The following is a 12,636-nucleotide window of genomic DNA, read 5'->3' on the forward strand; positions in this document are numbered from 1 at the left end:
AATAAACCTTACGCGAGTAAGGGTCGATCCCACAGAGATTGTTGGTATGAAGCAAGCTATGGTCACCTTGTAAATCTTAGTCAGGCAAACTCAAATGGTTATGAATGATGAATAAAACATAAAGATAAAGATAGAGATACTTATGTAATTCATTGGTGGGAATTTCAGATAAGCGAATGGAGATGTTTTGTCCCTTCCGTCTCTCTGCTTTCCTACTGTCTTCATCCAATCCTTCTTACTCCTTTCCATGGCAAGCTGTATGTAGGGTTTCACCATTGTCAGTGGCTACCTCCCATCCTCTCAGTGAAAATGTTCAACGTACCCTGTCACGGCACGGCTATTCGGCTGTCGGTTCTCGATCATGTTGGAATAGAAACCAGTGATTCTTTTGCGTCTGTCACTAACGCCCCACAATCGTGAGTTTGAAGCTCGTCACAGTCATTCAATCATTGAATCCTACTCAGAATACCACAGACAAGGTTTAGACCTTCCGGATTCTCTTGAATGCAGTCATCAATTCTAGCTTATACCACGAAGATTTCGGTTAAAGAATCCAAGAGATATCCACCCAATCTAAGGTAGAACGGAGGTGATTGACAGTCACACGTTCATAGGTGAGAATGATGATGAGTGTCACGGATCATCACATTCATCAAGTTGAAGAACAAGTGACATCTTAGAACAAGAACAAGTTGAATTGAATAGAAGAACAATAGTAATTGCATTAATACTCGAGGTACAGCAGAGCTCCACACCTTAATCTATGGTGTGTAGAAACTCCACCGTTGAAAATACATAAGAACAAGGTTCAGGCATGGCCATGAGGCCAGCCCTCATACGTGATCAAAAGATTCAAAGATCTAAAGATTCAAAGATCTAAAGATTCAAAGATCTAAAGATGAAAATACAATAGTAAAAGGTCCTATATATAGAGAACTAGTAGCCTAAGGTTTACAGAGATGAGTAAATGACATAAAAATCCACTTCCGGGCCCACTTGGTGTGTGCTTGGGCTGAGCATTGAAGCATTTTCGTGTAGAGACTCTTCTTGGAGTTAAACGCCAGCTTTTGTGCCAGTTTGGGCGTTTAACTCCCATTCTTGTGCCAGTTCCGGCGTTTAACGCCGGGCAGTTTTGAGCTGATTTGGAACGCCGGTTTGGGCCATCAAATCTTGGGCAAAGTATGGACTATTATATATTGCTGGAAAGCCCAGGATGTCTAATTTCCAACGCCGTTAAGAGCGCGCTAATTGGGCTTCTGTAGCTCCAGAAAATCCACTTCGAGTGCAGGGAGGTCAGAATCCAACAGCATCTGCAGTCCTTTTTAGTCTCTGAATCAGATTTTTGCTCAGGTCCCTCAATTTCAGCCAGAAAATACCTGAAATCATAGAAAAATACACAAACTCATAGTAAAGTCCAGAAAAGTGAATTTTAACTAAAAACTAATAAAAATATACTAAAAACTAACTAGAACATACTAAAAACATACTAAAAACAATGCCAAAAAGCGTACAAATTATCCACTCATCAGTTGGGCAAAAAGTGATGTAATACTTGTGCTAAACTCAAATAAAATTAAGCCAGGCGGTGAATACTCCCTTCCTTGAAGAAAAAAAATATTTTTTACATATTTTTATTAATACTGTACGATATTTTCTCATTGAACAAATGTACAATAATATCATGGGTATAAATGATACACCATAACGTGGCTTAATATGTTGTTACTAGTGCCGTAAGTGTAAAGTAGAGATGGAACTCAGTCACACTTTAAGCATTGAACAATTTAGGTATGTAATCAAATTAATTTACACTAAATGTAGTTGATAAGCCAGGTTCCCGATTCTAGTGGCGATAGGAAAAAAGACCAAAATATCTCATCCCCAGCTTCTGACTCTTGCGCCATGCCACTAATTGATACTGGTATGGGTGCAGTTTGATGAATACATAGTTACCCACCTTGAATAGCACAATATTATTCGCAAGTTCGTTATTTTGCCAGCCAGATATGAAAGTGTCACCTGAAAAAGTTTCAATAGTGTGACAGCCAAATTGGACATTGATGCCAGAGGCTGTTGATAATGCTGTGGCAGCAAAGCATCAATAACATTTGGTGAGGTTGGATGGAAAGTGATGCAATACCTGTGGTGAATTGAAATGAAATGAAGCCAGGCGATGAACACTCTCCTTCCCTAAGGGAAAAAATATTTATTACTTATTTTTTGAATACTGTACGATGTTACTCATTGAATAAATATGCCAAAATATGATGGGTATTAATGATAGACAATAATGTGGCTTGATATGCTGTTACTAGTGCCATAACTATAAGGTAGAGTAGAAACTTAGTCACACTTTTAGCATTGAACAGTTTAGGTATGTAATCAAATTAACTTTTTCTAAATGTAGTAGATAAGCCACCTTTCTGATTCTAGTGACAATAGGAAAAAAAGCCTAAAATATCTCATTTCCAGCTTCTAACTCTTGCACTATGACACAGATTGCTGTTTTATACCAGCTGTTTGACGAATACATAGTTACGCACCTTAAATAGCACAACATTGTTCACAAGTTCATTATTTTGGAAGCCATATAAGAAAGTGGCCCCCAAAAAAGTTATAAAAGGGAGAAGGACAAAGCGGGCATTGATACGGGAGGCTGTAGATAATGCTGTGACGGCAAAGCATCAATAACATCTGGTGTTTACTCATTGAACAAATGTACACTAATATGATGGGTATAAATGATACACAATAATGTGGCTTAATATGTTATTACTAGTGTCGTGAGTGTAAGATAGAGATGGAACTCAGTCACACTTTAAGCATTGAACAATTTAGGTATGTAAATAAATTAATTTACACTAAATGAAGTAGATAAGCCACCTTCCCGATTCTAGTGACAATAGGAAAAAGGACCAAACTATCTCATTCCCAACTTCCGACTCTTGCGCCATGCCACTGATTGATACTGGTATGGGTGCAGTTTGACGAATACATAGTTACCCACCTTGAATAACACAACATTATTTACAAGTTCGCCATTTTGCAAGCGATAAAAGAAAGTGGCACCTAAAAAAGTTTCAACCGGAAGATAGGCAAAGTGAACATTGATGCGAGACGCTGTTGATAATGCTGTGGTAGTAAAGCATCTACAAGAAAAATACTCATTCAGGTACACTTGAAAAGTGTAGCCAAAAGTGAAAAAAATGATGCCTTAGGCTACGGCTACGCTTTCTGGGCTACGGCTACGCTTTTTTGGGTGATTCCTATTCGGCCGTTGCCTATTCTCAAAGGCTACGCTTTTCTGCACCAAAGGCTACGCTTTTGGCGTTTGAGAATAGGGTACGCTTTTCAAGTGATGCTGTCCAGGACCAAAGGCTACGCTTTTCATCTTCTATTTTTGTCAGAATAGGCTATGCTTTTCAATGGCTACTTTTTATAAAGCGTAGCCACATTATATACCATGGCTACTTTTTATAAGTGTAGCCTTAGGTTCCTCTTTTTTTTTTATACTAAAGCTACTATATATAAGTGTAGCCTTAGGTCCCTTATTGTTTTTTTATTTTCTATATATATATATATATATATATATATATATATATATATATATATATATATATTCTAATAATTATTAATATAACATAATATTTAGTAATATGATTACATGCATAATAATTTTGTATTTTTAATTACATGAATTAAATATTATAAAATAAAAATAAATACATAATTATACTAAATAATTTCTTTAAATAATAAAAATTATCTCTAACTAAAATATATTTATAATAATGATCCATCAGTACTAAAATGATGTTAATTGAGTATTCATAATACACAATATAGAATAGTCTTCAAGATTGAAGAGAGCCAAGAATTCATCATGCTAAGCCTGTAAAGAGAAGCAAATGGTTGTTAGAATCAAATGGTGCTTCAATATTTTTAGCTATTTCTTCACAAATATGGTCATATTTTGCTATTTCTTTCTTAAGAAGATCCTCATGAGAGTCAGTACATGTCATCAACTTTGGTAATATATCATCTTGAAGTAGTCATTATTAATATTATAACCCTATGAAACAATTAGTACATATATTACTAATATTCCTTTTGTAAACTGAAATCCCTTTTCCTACTGCTAACTCTAATCAATACTCCATTCAGTTTCACATCTCAGATTTTCCTCCTAAATTTTCTAGCTTTGGTATGGTTTCTTAATTAAGATTGTACTTGGAAGAAAGCTATTCAGTGCTCAGAACATTCTCCCACAATATGACACAGATAGGATGAACTGAAGAACTATAAAACAGAAATATTACTGAAATTGCCAATATAGCAAAAAATCTGTCACATACCAAAAAATTCTAAAGAGAAAAATAAGAGTTATATAAATTGTTTATTCAAGAACTGGTTTTTGATCTTATTCTTTGAAAATCATAATATAGCAATCATAAAATAATAATAATGGGACTAAAAACAGCAACTAACCAGGCTCTGCTTGAGAGATCCCACAATAGCATCTTCATTTTGATCTAAAGACCTAATCGGTCTTGCCAAGGTTGGAAGTGCGGATTCAATCTGGCAAAGTGCATAAGAAGTTCAATGACCAAGCAACATGTCCTAATCACACCAAGAACCCAAATGAATAAAGAATAAAATTAATCCCACCGGAAGTAAGGTTTTAGTTTTGTTACTAACAAATCAAGCTCATCATCAGAAAGCCCAGTACCAACTCTACAGAAGGAGATAAACCTGCATCATAAAGGACCTTTGTTAGCAGAACCATCCATAGATGCCATGTACATCAAACAAGCTATTTGGAACAAAACAACTCTTAAGTTATCTCCCAATATGCACTATAGTTCTACAAAAGTAAGAAAAGAAATGAAAAGTTAGGAGACTGCAATGGTTCATCAAATAGTTTATTTACTTTCAAGTCAATCTCATGGATTACATGGATACAATTAAGTATCAAAACTTTCACTACAAAGCTCAGTTAGCAGAACTCAAATATATATATATATATATATATATATATATATATATATATAATTTGGAATGTTTGCCATATTAAAAATTTCAGCAGCAAATTTAGTTAAAAGTAACTTAAATACCTGCTTTGTAAATGTTTTAAAATAATATTATTATTTTTCAAGTCCACATATTTGGAATAATTGAATATTATGTTTTACTTCATAGTGTGATAAGAACAAGAAGCTGATTACAAAATGTTAAACAAGGCATGGATTCGATTACAAAGGTTCAGACAATTGGGATCTTGTTTAAAAATTGAATGGAACTATAAAGATCTACAAAGTAATTAAACCTATAAAGGTGTCATTTTCTGTACTGAAACTGCGTTCAACAGATTACTAAACTGTAGGTAAGTATTTTTCTACAGTGATCTAAATGAACAAAGGATTGTTCGATATAAATATAAAAGACCTCTCATGAGTTGAATGTTTTTGGACCTTAAATGTTTCAAACAAGCACAATTAAATAAATGTTAGGGCCAAAGTCTCAATTATTTTTCACTTTTCATAGAAAACCTTGAATCCTTTTTTTTCAGACAGGACAGCATGAAACTCAAAGATTTCATTCAGCGAATTTGCTTTTGGAGAGAGAGAGAGAGAGAGAGAGAGAGAGAGAATGAAATACCCTTCAAAAAAAGTGGAATATAGACAGGCAAGGAAGCGGTCAAACAAGACCTCAGTCATATGTATAAACAAAATTTATGCACCTGCTTTTTTTGTTCTTTCAGTTTTTAACTTTTTAATCGAGTGTGCTAACTATTTCATTAAAGAATGCAGAGTTGTGTGTGCTAAAATTAAATCATACCCATTTTCCCTCAGAACAATCCCATTTGAGCAAATATGTGATCATTAGTATCCACATCGCAACAGAATATTTCAATTACTCTTTATAGTAGATCTTGAAGTTAGAAAAACAATGCCAATGCAATCAGCCATTGCAAAGAAGTTCCATATTGTAACATTCATACCGCTTGGGATGTGTATTTGGGGATGGACGCTCAGCAAGGCCCACCAAGAACTGAGCAACCTGAAATGGAAAACATGTCCCTACAAGGTCATATAAAGAACAAGAGAACAATCAGTCAGAAAGTCAAATGTTAGGAAAAAAACCAAACCTCCCCTCCACATCGTCCAGAGCCATAATAACCTCCTATTAAGTGTCAAAACAGCCAAATTTAAAATGACCATGTTACACAAGCTGCTTTTTGATGTGTGTATAACAATATGTTCTTAACAACATAAATCATATACCTATGATTACCTATGATAAGCACATCCAGATCAGCGCCAGCTTGAATGTACTCAGGCTTCAATTTTAGCCACTTTCCACTTTGATCACTAGGCTCCCATTTAGAACTGAGGTCTTTAACAACTATTCCTTTATCTCTAAACAAAAGGATTAATATTAGAACAAAAATTCTTTAGAAGAGGTATAAAGAGTTTCTTCCTTTTCCACTTTTAATAAATATAAATATATTATATATACTAAAAATAAAATCACTGAAATAAAACAATCATCCAAATTTAATATAATAAACTTTGACACAATCCACAATTCTTCATCTCAACTTTATATTGGATGAATACAGTGCATGGGAGACATACAGAAATACAGACAGACAAACACTGACATGGAACATTAAAAATTAAAATACATGTAAATAAAGAAATGGAAGATATGTTTATGTATTATCCTTCCTAAAATGTAAATTCAGCAAGAGAAGACATATAAATGGCTAATAGCACACCCATCCATATAAAAGCATAGAAAGCATGTAAAAGTTGCTTGTAGCCTAACACTTTCATTTGAGGATATTTTCATTATGATATTTCTTGATCTATTTAGCATTCAAAAGGAATTACAAGACATAAACAAAGAAAATTCCAAGTACAGCAATAGAGTCTGGTCTGCTAAGTTTGGGCTTTTAAGGATATAAGCAAAGACCCCAAAATAAATGAGAAGAATTCCTACTCTCCTAAGTCCATTTATGGTTACATCATGAAAAATCATTAAACACTATTGGAACATAATTCTATCATAAACAAAGAAGAATTCTAATTACTAATTAGCTCTGTTCCTTGATGATTCACTTTTTCTCTACATGCATGTGCACATTAAGAAAAAGAAAAAAGGAAACATAAGCCAAGAATAGTTACGGTGGGAAAGGTATTGCAGGTATAGGATATAAGCATGTAGATTTTGCTGGTATATTTAACATAAATTTTAGGGGCTAAATCATGATATGACAAAGTTAACAGCTTCCCAATGCTAACACAAAACAATTGATTAGAAATTCAAATCCACTAAACTTGTCCTATTACCTTGTTCCCGTGACTTCCAGCAATATCACTATCATCACTCCCTCAAAAACCAATTTGAAGCACCCAAGTAATTCCCAATTTTCTGGCTTCTATTTGTATTAGCTCTGCAAATTTATAGCACACACAAACCACAAATGGTGTTCGAAATAATAAACTCTGTCTGAAGAGGCGACAATTCGCACACTTGAGGCCAATAATCTTCTCAAACAAAAATGAAAATCCTAACGAAGCAAGAAGCAGAAACTCATAAAATTCGGAAGCCCCAAAAATAGAACCCCCAAAACCTTTAAAAATTCCCAGAAGAAAAATCCATACACAGAGAACAAGTAAGAGAGAGGGTGAGACAAAGAGAGAGCGAATGAGATAAAAAGTGAGATGACGAGCGACAAAAAGAGAATAAGATTGAGAATTGTTGTAGGTGGTTTGCGATTGCTTCTCAGCTACCAGGAAGCTAAAACTATTCATGCAGTAAAACCCCCAATTCCTATCAGTGTCATGTCCAGAAGCTGCAACCCCTAATTAAAAACCCTAAAATTGGAACCCAAAACCTCCCAAATTTCACATAACAAATTGAAAATTGATACATACCTTCTCAGGTGAGCGGCGATGACGATGCTGAGCGACGACGACGATGCTGAGCACACTACAGTGAGCACACGCAACGATGATGCTGAGCGGCGACGGTGACTGCACGAGATGGCGATGCTGAGGCGACGATCAGCGCACCCAACGACGATGGTCCGCGCGGCAGAGCCCTAGCCGGTGTCATCCTCTCCTTCCTTCCCCTCTCCTCTCTTCTTCTCTTCTTCTTCCCGTTCTCTCCTTTTCTGATTTTTCCCTCTTTTGTGTGTGTGAGTGAGGATGAGAGTGTGAGCTGGTGACTGGTGAGTGGCGCAGCCATGTGGTGAGTGGTGAGTGGTGACTGGCGGTGAGTGGTGACTGGGTGGCGACGGTCACAGCGACGGTGAGAAGGCAAAGGTGATGAGTGCCGTAGGTGATGAGTGTTGAAGGTGAGAATGGCGTGATAAACCCCATTTGTAGGGTTTATCTTGTATTGATTTTTGGGGATTTTATCACCTTTTACCCACATTTATTCAAGAAATAGCATGGTTTTGTATATTCTCCTTTAATTGTGCTTGAATGTGAAAACATGCTTTTTAGGTCTTAAAATAGCTAAATTTAATTCACCTTGATTCTATTAGATGCCTTGATATGTTTGTTAAGTAATTTAAGAATTAGGAGGCAAAGATTGGATCAAAGGGAATGGAGAAAAAAGCATGTAGAAATGGAGAACTCATGAAGAAATGAAAGAATCACAAAAGCTGTCAAGCCGACCTCTTTCTACTTAATTGACCATAACTTGAGCTACAGAGGTCCAAATGATGCGGTTTCAGTTGGGTTAGAAAGATAACATCCGGGGCTTCGAAACGATATAAGATTTGCCATATTTGCATCGCCCATAGAGGCGCGCACGCGCACGGTACGCGGACGCGCTGATGGTGGCACATGACCCACTTAATGCAACATGTTGTCAGCGATTTTAGAAGCCTTGTGGGCCCAATCCAACTCATTTATGATGCTATTTAAGCCAAGGATTGAAGAGAAATCAACATACTTTTAACCATTAGTCACAGTTTTAAGTTTTAGAAGTAGTTTCTAGAGAGAGAAGCTCTCACTTCTCTCTAGGATTAGGATTAGGATTAGGTTTAGTTCTTAGATTTAGATTTTAATTCATCTTCTTCTACTTCTATCCTCTTAATTCCTTGTTGTTACATTCATCTTCCTCTATTCTTTTGTTGCAATTTCCTTTATGTTGTTCTTGTGTTTTGTTGTAGATCTACTTTTGTTTCTTCTAGTCTCTTTTAATTCAATCAAGGTAATTCATAATAAATGTGTTTCTTTTGATTTGTTGTTGTTTAATTCCTTGCAATTGAGTAGTGTGGATTTACTTTTCTTGCAATTTTACTATGCTTTCCTTTTATGCCTTCCAAGTGTTTGATGAAATGCTTGGTTGGATTTTAGAGTAGACTTTTATACTCTTGGCTTGGAAAGGTAACTTAGGAACTCTTGAGTTACTAATGTGCAAGTACTTGATGATTGGGAGCCATTTACTCTAGTTCTCACTAATTGAATTAGTGGAAAGTTAGGACTTATGAACTAGGATTGATATAGCTCATTTGACTTTCCTTTACTACTAGTCAGAGGATGATTTAATGAGATTAATCCTTGCCAATTCTCATATTGTGGTTAGTGATTAGGATAGAGATCCTTGACTACCAACCCTTGCCAAGACCTTTTTAGGCCTTAGTTTACTTTCTTTCCATTTATCTTTCATGCTTCATATCAAAACCCCAAAATAGCTCACAACCAATAACAAGACACTTTATTGTAATTCCTAGGGAGAATGACCCGAGGTTTAAATACTTTGGTTTATATATTTTAGGGGTTTGTACTTGTGACAAACAAATTTTTGTATGAAAGGATTATTGTTGGTTTAGAGACTATACTTCGACGAGATTTCATTTGTAAAATTCTAAACCGTCAAAAATCAAATCATCATGGCGAATGTGAGGATTGTGCGCGAAAGGATTGGCGAAGGTGAGGGTTACCCGAATTGAACGTGCAGTATGTGTGTGTGCTTTTGGAGGAATTGAATAGGGAATAAAAATTTCACTAAGTGTTAGGATTTGGCCCACATACATTAGGCATCACTTTTAAAGCGCACCCAAAATATAATAAATAAGTTACTCTTTAAAAGCGTCTCCTTTGATATGAAAAGTGAACCTATAGATATCAACCTATGGCTATGCTTTATAAGTGATTTCTATAATACCTAAGGCTACGCTTTTTAAATGATGCCACAATTGTGTATCCTTTTCTCTTATAAAAAGGCAACACGGAGAAAAGCGTAGCCTATTCATAGAATAGGCTACGCTTTTCAAATGTAGCTTAAAAAAAGTGTGGCTGAATGGGTATTTTTCTTGTAGTGCGCGCATAACATCTGGTGAGGTTGGCTGGAAAGTGATGCAATACATGTGGTGAATTCATATGAAATAAATCCAGGCCGTGAACACTTTCCTTCCCTAAGGGAAAAAAATTTTTTACTTATTTTTTTCAAAACTATACGATGTTTACCCATTGAACAAATGTACGATAACATGATGGGTATAAATGATAGACAATAATGTAGCTTGATATGTTGTAACTAATGCCATGAGTATAAGGTAGAGTAGAAACTTAGTCACACGTTTAGCATTGAACAATTTAGGCATGTAATAAAATTAACTTTCACTAAATGTAGTAGATAAGCCACCTTTCCGATTCTAGTAACAGTAGGAAAAAAGACTAAAATATCTCATTTCCAACTTCATACTCTTGCGCCATGACACAGATTGCGACTGGTATACCTGTAGTTTGACGAATATATAGTTACCCACCTTGAATAGCACAATATTATTCACAATTTCATTATTTTTGAGGCCATATAAGAAAGTGGCACCCAAAAAAGTTATAACAGGGAGAATGACAAAGCGGGCATTGATGCGTGAGGCTATTGATAAATGCTGTGGCGGCAAAGCATCAATAACATCTGGTAAGGTCGGGCAAAAAGTGATGTAATACTTATACTAAAGTCAAATAAAATTAAGCCAAGCGATGAATACTCCCCTTTTTGGAAGAAAAAAAATATTTTTTACATATTTTTATTAATACCGTATGATATTTACTCATTGAACAAATGTACAATAATATGATGGGTATAAATGATACACAATGATGTGGCTTAATATGTTGTTACTAGTGTCGTGAGTATAAGCTAGAGATGGAACTCAGTCGCATGCTAAGCATTGAACAATTCAGGTATGTAATTAAATTAATTTACACTAAATGCAGTATATAAGCCACCTTCCCGATTCCAGTGACAATAGGAAAAGAGAACAAAAATATCTCATTCCCAGCTTCTGACTCTTGCACCATGCCGCTGATTGCTATTGGCGTGGCTGTAGTTTGATGAATACATATTTACCCACCTTGAATAGCATAACATTATTCGCAAGTTCATCATTTTGCCAGCCATATAAGAAAGTGGCACCTGAAAAAGTTTCAACAGGGAGACAAGCAAAGTTGACATTAAAGTGGGATACTGTTGATAATGCTGTGGCAGCAGAGCATCAATAACATCGGGTGAGGTTGGCTTATATCTCAAATGAAATGAAGCCAGGCGGTGAACACTCTCCTTCCCGAAGGGAAAAAAGATTTTTTACTTATTTTTTTCAATATTGTACGCTATTTACACATTGAACTATGTACCATAATATGATGGGTATAAATGATAGACAATAATGTGGCTTGATATGTTGTTACTAGTTCCATGAGTATAAGGTAGAGTAGAAACTTAGCCACACTTTTAGCATTGAACAATTTAGGCATGTAATCAAATTAACTTTCACTAGTAGATAAGCCACCTTTTTAATTCTAGTGACAGTAGGAAAAAAGACTAAAATATCTCATCTCTAACTTCTAACTCTTGCACCATGACACAGATTGTGTCTGGTATACCTGTAGTTTGACGAATATATAGTTACCCACCTTGAATAGCACAACATTATTCACAAGTTCATTATTTTGGAAGCCTTATAAGAAAGTGGCACCCAAAAAAGTTATAACAGGGAGAATGACAAAGCAGGCATTGATGCGGGAGGCTGTTGATAAATACTGTGGTGGCAAAGCATCAATAACATCTGGTGAGGTTGGGCAAAAAGTGATATAATACATGTGCTAAAGTAAAATAAAATTAAGCCAGGTGGTGAATACTCCCCTTCCCTGAAGAAAAAAATTATTTTTACATATTTTTATTAATGTTGTACGATATTTACTCATTGAACAAATGTACAATAATATGATGGGTATAAATGATACACAATAATGTGGCTTAATATGTCTTTACTAGTGCCATGAGTATAAGGTAGAGATGGAACTCAGTCACACTTTAAGCATTGAACAATTTAGGTTTGTAATCAAATTAATTTACACTAAATGTAGTAGATAAGCCACGTTCCCAATTCTATTGACAATAGGAAAAAAGACCAAAATATCTCATTCCCAGATTCTGACTTTTGTGCCATGCCACTGATTGATACTGGTATGGGTGCAGTTTGACGAATACATAGTTACCCACCTTGAATACCACAACATTATTCGCAAGTCTGTCATTTTGCCCACCATATAAGAAAGTGGCACCTGAAAAAGTTTCAACAGGAAGACAGGCAAAGTGGACATTGAC

This window comes from Arachis hypogaea, chromosome 10, assembly GCF_003086295.3.
Source record: "Arachis hypogaea cultivar Tifrunner chromosome 10, arahy.Tifrunner.gnm2.J5K5, whole genome shotgun sequence".
Taxonomy (NCBI): Eukaryota; Viridiplantae; Streptophyta; class Magnoliopsida; order Fabales; family Fabaceae; genus Arachis; species Arachis hypogaea.